The following is a 6,000-nucleotide window of genomic DNA, read 5'->3' on the forward strand; positions in this document are numbered from 1 at the left end:
ATGCTCATATTCATTTCATTACGTACATTATCAATTCAACATACTTGTGCATATACTTATACCAAGCTGCGCTCGCTTATGCGTGCGAGCAGTCATACAGAGTCACCCTTGATAATAGTGTGCCCATTCATGCTGCTTCGTTCTTATATGAGCGTATGAGATGTACAATTCTGTACGCTACCTGCGACGCGTATTTCTTGCTAGGGTGTTTATGATGTATAGATCACAGTATCAATTAAGGTCAGCAGATTTCAACTTGAATTTTGATTTAATTTATTCAAAATAATTAAAATGAAATTTGTCAAAAGTAGATAAATTCTGTTTCCTTTTTACATTTTTGAATTGTCAATGAAGAGACTGTCGACTGATTTGATCCAGGTGAAAAATTTTTCTTACATCTTGGTGTTGAAGAAATGAAGAAATATCAACAACATGACAGAAAATTGCATAATGTTCTCGTCGTGCTAACTTCTGCCTAAAATTATAGGAAAATATATTATTGGTTAGCTGACTTATTTGTTTTAATTTTTTGCTTTACACTACTTGTAAATTTAATGGATCGCAAAAACATACGAATTTATTGAAAAAAAGATTAAATCTGTAAATAATGATGTTTGAATGAATATCGCATTTATTTTTACTATTTATACTATTACAGTCTTTTATTACAAGACTTTCAGTTTGATTTCCATCTACATATGTTTCGATCAATCTCAAGCTGTCATTGTGATAATAATGTGTTGTGGTCATAGCTGACAATTCAAATTCAATTTATTAGATATTAAAGCCAACTAGTGTTGAGTATAATATTTGTTGAATGTTACATAATTTATTAGTAATGATATGAATTTTCGTGCTTATATTCACGTTATATATTGAGTTATATATCAATATCACGTAATAAAAAATATTAAAATAAATATAATAATTATGTTGTTCTATGCTTACCCTCGTCTTTTCTTTTTTTATTCTTATCATCAAAATACCATTCAACTCAATAAGCTCGTGCTCAATTTTTATTACGGGCGATAATGATCATTGCGGTCGCACAGGTTCAACTTACAGAATTTTGTATACCTCATGTAGATTTACAGAATGGGTTTATTCATATAAGTAACTTATTCTACATGTGTAATGTTTTACATTTTTTAAACTCAGCTGTATTTCGCTTTAAATTTGAATCAGTCAGGTACTAAAATGGTAACAATTACCTATTTTATATAAAAATCGTGACAGAGAATTGTTACAATAATCAATGTTAACAGCAGTTTTTATAAATTTTAAATTCTAAGATATAACTCAGATTAATATAAATTTACTATTTACACCTAAACGCTGTACAACGATGTACAAATTTCAACGTACAAAATGCAATTTTTAGAAAATTCCTCGTTACAAACACATGGTGTCCCATTAATTATAGAGTTGGAAAATTTCAGATAATTTGTCAAATAAGAGGACTAAACTAAATCTTCAATTAAGAAAAAATTAATTTAAGAATAATTCGATTTGGCACATTCAGTTATGCGTGACACAACTATGCGCACACCAAAAAATTAAGCGGGAAAATTGTATTTTCCTTAAAACAGATGTTTTAAACCAATCCCCTAGTTTTAAGTATTGTAAAAATAAATTAACAATTAAGAACGACGCGAATTAGCACGGTTGACGCAACGACAAGTGCATGATCTCGCGAGAGAAAGGCGGGACAGCTCGAGATGTACAGTTGTATGTAAACTCGTGTATATGTGCAAAGCGCATTAGGAGAAAGCGTGACACGCGCGCACGAGATGAAACCCGCGGCGGATGACGCAAATTCGGCGAATATGAGGAAGAAACATAGTCGCACACGCGCTCGCAAGTTCCCTTATCACCGGGAGATTGACCTGTGTGTCACTAGGGTCCCAGCCCGACCCGAGCTCCGAAAAGAACTTGCCCAAATACGGGTAAATAGAACGGCACATGCTTGACCCGCGGACGCGGATCAACAAGCGACGAAAAAACAAGTAGTTTATCTATTAAGGAAAAAACCACCAAGATGTGCTCCCGCCGAGAAGATGCATGAATAAATTAGTATAAAACCGGCGTAAAAATCGGGCCTCTGGGCAGATCAGTTACTGTTATTGAGTAGAGCGAAGCTCTGGGCAGATAATTCCATACCGTCGAGTAAGGCGAAGCTCTGTGCGCGAACGATTGAAATATTATAATAGAGACTCCGAGATTCATTGAACATCGAATAAAATATACTTGTATTTTGCGGGAAGTAGTAAAGAATTGTTAACAACGCACTGGCTCAATTGTAACCGTAATTATACGGCGGCGAGTATCGAAGCGACTTATTGTTTAACGCGAACGGTAAAGCTCGTGAGGGTGCATTCGAGCTTGCACCAGCCAAGCCGCCATGACCATCGGCCAAGCAGCAACCTAGCCGCAGCTAAGCAGCAGCCAAGCAGCAGACTCCACCAGCCGTTTGACTCAACAGACCGACAGACACCTCCAGCATCAAGATCGACGATCATCTGCCGACGTAGCTTGTAAGCCTTGTTGAAATAGTATTAAGTTATTATATTTGTAATAAAGTCTTGTGTGTGAACCACATTCGAGCATTATACATTTATTTCATGTTCCTCCCCTCAGACAGCAACGCGAGCATAAAAATTAGGCCTCTGGGCAGATCATTATATACAGTCGAGTAAGGCGAAGCTCTGTGCGCGCGACTAATCGAATCATTGTAATAGCGACTCCGCGATATTTAACAGACTTGTAATAGAACACGCATAACGAGTAACTACGAATTGCATGTATTGTATTTATCGAGAAGCAATAACAAGCTATTAACAGCGACTAGCTTTGTAATTGTAATTATATACGGCGCGAGCGTCGAAGTGCCATGGTCACGTGGGCACACTCGCACCCCCCGAGGAAACTAATGGGGTAGAACAACATCAAGAAAGCAGCGACAGTGAATCAGACTCAGACGAATCTATAGAGGTCCAGGTTGTACAAACACCGAGAAACTATTTTTATTTTGAAAATAATGAATGGATGTCGGTGACAATGAACAATGGGCGAGTGATCGTGACAGCCGATGGTGTATTGAAGGCAAATTACGACCGAAATATAACAATTGAGCAATAATTCGACGAATTACTGATATGCGCTTTCCTCTGCTTTTCAGTAAACAAGGGGGCGAGAGCATATTGAAAACATGTTGACGAAAGTATGAAAAATTGGAGAGTATATAAAGAAGCTACTGAGCTACAATAGGGAGTGTAATGACCCAGTCACAAGGGTCATAGCATCCCTACGGCCACGAGTAGATAAAACACCGGGGCGGCAAATCAGCCCGGTGCAACACCAAGTCCCGAACGGGCATGCTAGTGTACGGCCGCACATGTACACCGCGGCACGTAATTGTGTGAGTGCGCATACAGATAAGAGCCGTGAACGTTAGTGTGCGACTGCACACGTACACCGCAGCGCGCACTGGTGTGAGTGCGCACACGGACAGAGCCGTGAACGTTAGTGTGCGCCTACTCACGTACGCCGCGGTACGCACTGGTGTGAGTGCGCACACGGATAGAGCAGCAAACGTTAGTGTGCGCCCACTCACGTACGCCGCGGTACGCACTGGTGTGAGTGCGCACACGCATGGAGCAGCGCGCGCTTGCAAGCTACAAGTCGAAATTTATGATGCTTCCGTTACCGGGAATGCGATAGGGTAACCGGCTCGGGCAATTCGCAGAAAATCGGATGTTGGCAAAAATCAGGTCACAACTTGCGAGCGAAGAAACTAAGGGAACGGCTCAAGCATTCGCTAAGATTCCCAGAAACGACCGATGGGAAAAAACGCGCAGCCCGCAAGCTCTAGAGGACACATAAAGTTCACGGCGACCCTCGCTCAGACAAAGAGGGTACGGCAGCAACAAACAGTATATAAACCGAGACTCAGAGAGTCTCGGGGCCAGTGTTCATTCTCGATTCGAGGCGTATACATCGACGCTCGTCGGTTCGGTATTCGCGTACATCTTTACTTCTCGAGTCAAAGTTCGCAGTTTACTTGAAAGCCAGCCTGTTGCTCGGCTCCGACCAGATAAAATCAGTGCGAGTTAGTTATTCGAAAAGTACGCGAGCCCGTCCAGCTGCAACCACCGACGCTGCCCAGCACGCTGACGCCGTGCCGGCTTCATCGACACCGAGAACACCCTCATCGACACCGAGGACACCCTCGTCGACGCCGATCTCCTCGACGCCGATCTCGCCGACGCCGCACCAGCCAAGGCCAGACCGTCACGGGCCCGCCCTACAACAGCCACCACACCGACGCCTTCAGTCGCCGCACCGAACGTCGCCGCCGAAGATAAGAACACCGGTACATAGTAAGCAACATTTATGTAACTAGGATTAAGGTTAAATAAACAGTCTTGTGTGTATGAATCCAAGTCCCTGTGTTATTCATTTCTCCACCACGCCCCACCCAAGAGACATAGAGTCGAGTCATTAGCTTTCAGTCAGCTGGCATATTTTATTAATAATAAATAGATGGTCAAACTAGCCATCACAGGAGAATCAGAATCAAACCGAAAAAATTGTAACGGCGAAGCTCTGCAAGAAAGTGGCTTATATATATATATCGAATTAAAAGTTCAAGTGAAGAAGAGTGCAGTGAAAAGAATTTATAGCTGGTGAAGTTAAAAACAACAAATTGAGAAAACACTGCCGAGCAGCAGGCTTTGGGGCCTTCACATCCGTGGCAGCACAGTCTTCAACTCAACAGCAGCCGCTTCCACGAAAGAAAATAACAACACCGTTAAAAATCTAGCGATCTCCATAAGCAGTAAGCAAGAAATATTTGTTAAACCGTTAAATTCATTCGTTGTTCAAATTCGTAAATAAATCAGAGTATGCATTTTAACTTCAATGAATGTAATAATTATTTGTAAACCCTCTCCCTATGCACTACGCTGAACATTAAGAGACAACGGTAGGTTCATTATTTAACAAGGTAATTGGGCCAGAAAAGGGCTCATTACACTATTGAAGCTAGAGTGTCAAAAAAAGTATTACCGGTCAGCAGGCCTTATGGGCCTACCAATTCAGCGAACGACAACCCTCAACTCTGCAACAGCAAGAGCGCCTTCAACTCTACAGTCACAGCCTACATACAACGAGATACCAACGCCGTAAAAAAACTCAGTGTCACTATAAGCAGTAAGCCACGACCTATTGTTAAACAAAGACTTAAACCGTAATAAATTAAAGGGTGCATTTAAGAAGTAATGAATGTTATAATATTATTTGTAAACCCCTCCCTATACACTACGCTGAGATAAGGAGACAACAGCAAGTTCATATAAATATTTAAATTGGGTCAGGAAAAGGGCTCATTACAACACATACACGCACATCGACTCATGTACACGAAACACCACATCTAAGACGACAAAACTTACACGCTCAAAACCTCGATCGACTACGAAAGGAAGATAGAAAAGCAATAAAAACTCAAGAGGCACATCTACGCCAGCCTAGACTCCAAACTAAAAAATCGCAATCTTCAGATTCACTTGAACATTCAAGCGAGCATCATACACAAAAAAACACACAGTTATAAAAAATGGAGAAAAATACAAGTGCCGTGCAGTTGGTGACCAAGGCAGCAGAGAAACGGGAGATCAACCCGTTCGGAGTGCCGGGGGCGGAGCCGCGCCCCAACCTCTACGAGGAGAACGATAAGCCCAGAGAGGAGCCAGAGGAAGACGTAACGCGGAGTGGCGAACGGGAGCTACGTCACCTATATCATGTGATCCTTGAAAAGGATCCCAGAGTAACCATCGAGATGCGGGGCGACGAAGTGAAACTCGTCATCACCGCCGACCGTAACGAGAGGTGCCACGAGGAAAGCTGGGAGCCGGACGCGCCGACTTGTAGCAAGTGCGGAAAGAAGCCGGACACACCCGGCTCACGGATCTACGCTGCCTTTGATTAAAAAAAGGTACC

Source organism: Trichogramma pretiosum, unplaced genomic scaffold (assembly GCF_000599845.2).
Source record: "Trichogramma pretiosum strain Unisexual culture from Peru unplaced genomic scaffold, Tpre_2.0 scaffold15, whole genome shotgun sequence".
Classification (NCBI taxonomy): Eukaryota; Metazoa; Arthropoda; class Insecta; order Hymenoptera; family Trichogrammatidae; genus Trichogramma; species Trichogramma pretiosum.